This window comes from Capsicum annuum, chromosome 1, assembly GCF_002878395.1.
Source record: "Capsicum annuum cultivar UCD-10X-F1 chromosome 1, UCD10Xv1.1, whole genome shotgun sequence".
Lineage (NCBI taxonomy): Eukaryota > Viridiplantae > Streptophyta > Magnoliopsida > Solanales > Solanaceae > Capsicum > Capsicum annuum.
Window position 1 is genome coordinate 194,904,821 of NC_061111.1, and position 5,441 is coordinate 194,910,261.

Consider the following 5,441-nt stretch of genomic DNA (forward strand, 5'->3'; position numbering starts at 1 on the left):
CTCTCACTATATAATTGAGTGTATTCTCATAAGCATTAATTTTTATGGATTAAACACCCTAAATACTCTCTCAATCTCATCTTAGAAGGATTTGAGGCTAGCGTTCCAAGGGTGATCTTCAAGAAGCGAAGTGAAGACAATACTCTTGGTGATGGAAGTTGTCTAAGGCATTTAACTCTTCCCCTTGCTAAAGAATTCTAAACCCATGTATTTCACACTTGGATTAGTAAGTGTACATGGTGGTTTTGAAATCAAATGAAAAGGTTTTTGTTGCCTAATGATGAATAATAATGATTCTTTCTTAGACATGTTTATGCATGTTATTGATGGAAGTTTGTACATATGAATGATTTTTTTATGTGGTCTAACATGTGGGTCTTGAGTAACCTAGTCTTGATGCTTTCTACCATGAAATTAGCCTTGGTAAAGGCATGTACACAAGGTGTTTGTGATAATGTCTAAGTGAGATATCTAGCTATATGATGATGATGATGCTTTGAACTAGGGAAATGGCCCAATATGTATGAATGCTTCATAAATGATACTGTGAAAGTAAGTGAGCCATGTATTGAGTAATTGATGACCTTGATGGTTTTATGAATAAGAAGGGGGTTAAAGTCCGTAATATAAAAATAAACTTGAGTTTGTGTGAGCGGTAAGAGTCCTGCACTTATATGAATGTGTGCGAGTGGTTAGAGTCCCTCACCTAAGTAGATGTGTGTGTGTTTAGAGTCCCTTACTTGATGATTTGTGAATATGGTTTACAGTCCTATGCCTAATGAGAAATGCTTGAATCAATAAGTGTGGAAGGTTGGAGTCCTCCATTGTATGTATGATGAATGTGTGCTTCAAAAGTATTGATAAGACTTGCCCCCTTGGTTAGTATGTGATATGTCTATATGTATGGATAAGGGTATGAATATGATTGTATATGATATATATTAATTTCTTGTGGAATAATAATACTTATATCATTATCCTTGAGTTATATGCTACGTTCCAACCACTAATCATCTCCGGACGCTGTGTCCCCACGCGACATATAGGATGGAGCATCATCTTCTCTTCCTACATAGTGATTAGGTGATCAAAGAAGTTCGTGTATTGACTACAGAGTGGTGAGCTTCTTTATTTCGAAAGACATCCATTCTTGGTCTCCTATCTTAGACTTAGTCAATTGACTTGGTTTTACTATTGTCGGGGGCTTGTTCTAACATATTCATTTCTAAACTCTTTGTATAGAGGTATTGTGGATGACTGTGGGCTTGGGTGTATTGGTTACTAATGAATCTAATGAAGTGTTTAGACATGTTTATGTTATGACTTGTAGTATGTTTTCCTCTATGTCATTATATGGCTTGGATTCACCCAAACCATGTAATTGATGTGATGATTGTGATAGGTTATTGGGGTGACCTCTGATTCATGTGGGCTTGAGGTTCCCCTACGATTTGGTCCAGTTTTAGGGCTTGTCAGTCCCATATGTATGAATAGGAATCGTGGAACAAATTCTTCTTCTATTGACTTATGGCATCTGGAGGATAAATATCACAAACTAGCAAATTCACTAAATAAGCATACCAAGAAACCTTTGCTACATCTAGTGCCATCAACTGCACATCCAAAATCCCTCTTGAATACATAATGTATCATCAGCAATATGAGCATTACTCTCAGGCCTTGATAAATTGTCAACCACTTGAATTTTAGCTCTCTTTATGTCACGTCATTCCAAATCAAATTCTTGAAGCAAAAGAATCAACCTTGTCTTAGCATCTTTCTTGTTGAACAAATACCGAATGGTAGTATGATCCATATGAACAATTACCTTCGTTCCTACCATGTATGCTCTGAATTTATCGAATGCATAGATGAGTACTAGCATTTTTTTCTCTATGACTGTATAATTGACTTGGGTTGTATCTAATGTTTTAATTGTATAGTAGATAAAATGAAATACCTTATATTTACACTTCCCCAATACTGCTTCAATAGCCACGTCACTTGAATTATACATCAGCTCAAATGATAATGTACAATTAAAAGCAATCAGAATAGGTGTTTTTGTCAATCTTCTTTTCAAGTTCTCAAATGCTTTTTGACATTCGGCCCCAAAGTCAAACTTTACCTTTTTCTCTAGGAGCTTGCACATTGGACTTTCTATCTTTGAGAAGTCTTTGATAAAGCTTTTGTAAAACCCTGCATGCTCAAGAAAGCTTCTTACACCTTTCACTGAAAACGGATATGGTAACTTTTCAATGACCTACACTTTAGCTCTGTCTGCCTCAAGTACTCTATGTGACACCTTATGACTAAGGAAGATACCTTCCTAAACCAAAATGTGACACTTCTCTTAATTTAATATAAGGTTAGTGTCTTCACAGCGAGTAAAGATCCTGTCTAAGTTCTACAAGTACACATCAAATGAATTAGCAAAAGCAAAAAAATTATCCATAAATACCTCAGAAAAATCCTCTACCATATCATAGAAGAAAGACATCATACATCCCGGGAAAGTTGCTAGTTTATTACAAATACCAAAGGGCATACTTGTGAATACATATGTTCCATAAGGAAAGGTGAAGGTAGTCTTCTCCTAATCTTCATGCACTATGGCTATCTAATTATAGCCTGAATACCTAAATAGAAAGCAGTAAAATTCTTGTCCCGCCAAATGTATAGCATTTAATTAATAAAAGGAATTGGATAATGATCCTTCTGAGTGACATCATTCAACTTCCTGTAATTTAAAACGATCCTCCACCCAATCACAGTATAAGTTAGAATCAACTCATTATTCTCATTGGTCAAAATATTCATCCCTCCTTTCTTTGGAACATTGCACAGGGCTGAACAATTTACTATTGGATATGGTATGATCTATCCATGCATCAATTCACTTAATGACTTCTTTTTTGACTACTTCTTTCATTACAGGATTCAAGCTTCACTGATCTTGCACACTTTCTTTATATCTTTCCTCTAGAAATATTTTCTGCATACAGAAGGTAGGATTGATACCTGTGATATCTATTTACCACGTCCCTTCTCTTCAGTACTGTCAATGACTCTTTCACCTGTATATCAGATAAACTTGCAGATCAAAAATTACACAAAAAGGTATCATCCTCTCCAATAAAAGTTTATTTTAAATAAGAGGGTAGAGCTTTGAGCTCTAGCTTTGGTGATTCATCAACGGATGCCTTGGGAGAGGGACCAATTAGTCTATTAAATATGTCAAATATAGTCTTTCTGGTAATAATACTTGCCACATCCAAAAGCTATACTATTTCAACAGCTTTAACATCACCAAAGAGATCATATCCAACCAATGCTCGCTCTAAGGGATCCTTAGATGTAATAAGGTAAAACTCTGACTAAAGATCCAAGACTATGATAGCGGACAATTCTTCATATATTGTAGGAAACTTCATTGCCTTGTACATGTCAAACACCTCAACCTTGTCATGAGCATACATGGTCATTTTTCCTGCAGCTACATCAATCAATAAATGTCTGGTTTTTAATAAGAGATGTCCTAAAATAAATGGGACTTCTAGTTCAACATCAAAAGAAAGAATAATGAAATCCACTAGGAAGATAAGTTACCTTACTTGCACCAATACATCTTCAATAATTTCATCTGGTCTGGAAAATGAACGGTCAGTGAACTACAAAATAATTATGGAGGGTCTTGGGCTGCCTAGCCCCATCTTTCTAAACAATAATGCGGGCAAAAGAGTTATGGTCACCCCAAGATCACATATACTTCAGGCACTTATTGATTTCCCAATTGTAATCTTAATGGTAAAGCTCCCTATATCTTTCAACTTTGAGAGCAACCTGTGCTAGATTCGTGATATACACTCCTTAGTAAGTGCCACAGTAGCATATTCAGTCAGGCGGTTCTTGTTGACCACGATATCCTTTATGTACTTAGCATACTTTGGAACACTATGAAAAATATCAACGAGAGGCAAGTTAATGTGAACCTATTTAAATACATCAATAAAATTTTTGTAACAAGCCTCCTTTTTGTGTTTTCAAAGACTTTGTGGGAAAGATGGAGGTGGAATTACACTTTCTACCTTGGTTACCTTGTTTTCCACTCTATCATATACAACTTTCTCTTCATCCCTTGTTGTTTCACCATCAATTGGCTTATGATTCAAATTCTTATGTTCTAACTCCTTCAACGGCAGCCCACTCCTAGTAGTGACTGTATCCACCTATTTGGGATTTGAATCGGTATCACTAGGTAGACCTCACTGAGGCCTAATGTTCTATGCTCCTGCAATTTTACCCATTTAAATCTCCAAGTTCTTTCTTATCATCTGGTGGTTCTTCATATTTGCTACCAACTATGCTTGAGTATCTATAATCTGCTTCATTATCTCTTCAATGTTACTTATTTGAGTTATGTATTTATTCCTTAGAGCATGTTGCTACTAATTCTGACCCACTGGCCCATGGTTTTGATTTATATTATGTTCCTGATTTCCACCCCATGAGAAATTGGGATGATTTTTCCAGTTATGATTGCAAGTATTACCAGAGTTCTATTGTCCTTGCCGATTAGCATTCCTCACATAGTTAATAAACTTCGGATTAGTTGCAAAAGCATCAACTTTATAATCACTGTTTCACCAAATCTCACACCAAGTCTGAGCCTAATGACCTATATTTGTTGTTGCTGGTGTGGACTATCCCAGATTCATGTAACTGAGCTGTGTAGTTAGTTGATTTTTTAATGCAGCAATCTGGAATGATATAGCAGTGAACTGATCAAACTTCAACACACCTGCAAACTTCTTTGGGGCACTTCTTTTGTCAGCACGCCACTCAGGTTTCCCCTATGAAATCTAATTTAGCAGTGTGTGTAATTCATTATGTATCTTCTCTAGAGCCTGCCCACCTACTGCTGAATCTAGAAGAATCTTGGTGTTTAGCTCAAGACCCTCAAAAAAAGTATATACCAACACCTCATTAGACTTATGAAGGTGAGGGTAATTTTTTAGCATAGCCTTGAATATTTCCAAAGCTTAGTAAATATTCTCTCCTTCTTTCTGCCTGAAACTCAGAATCTCACTTCTCAAATGCGTTGTCTTCCTAGATGGAAAGAAATGAATAAGGAATTTCTAAGCCAGATCATCCTAGAAAGTGATAGAGTTCTTTGGTTCAATAGGTAACCACCTCTTTGCTTCCCCCAATAGAGAAAAGGGAAAGAGAGATCTGACATAATCAGTAGATACCCCAGCCGTAATATAGGTATCACTGATCTCAAGTAATTTCTTTATATGTTATTATAGGTCTTCATTAGATAAACTTGTAAACTGCCCACTCGAGTGAAAGAGTTGCACCATATTCTACTTCAATTCAAACCGACCACCCACATCTAGCTTACAAACAAGTCTAGCTTCTTCTCTAGCAGGTGCAGCTGG

General features: G+C 36.3%; 1 non-coding gene across 1 annotated transcript; it reads left to right on the plus strand.

The window, feature by feature from the left end:
* The first annotated feature begins 4,992 nt into the window (after positions 1–4,992).
* Positions 4,993–5,099, plus strand: LOC124891975. Its single transcript, XR_007050002.1, has one exon. It is a non-coding gene; the product is annotated as a small nucleolar RNA R71 (small nucleolar RNA).
* The last annotated feature ends 342 nt before the right edge of the window (positions 5,100–5,441 follow it).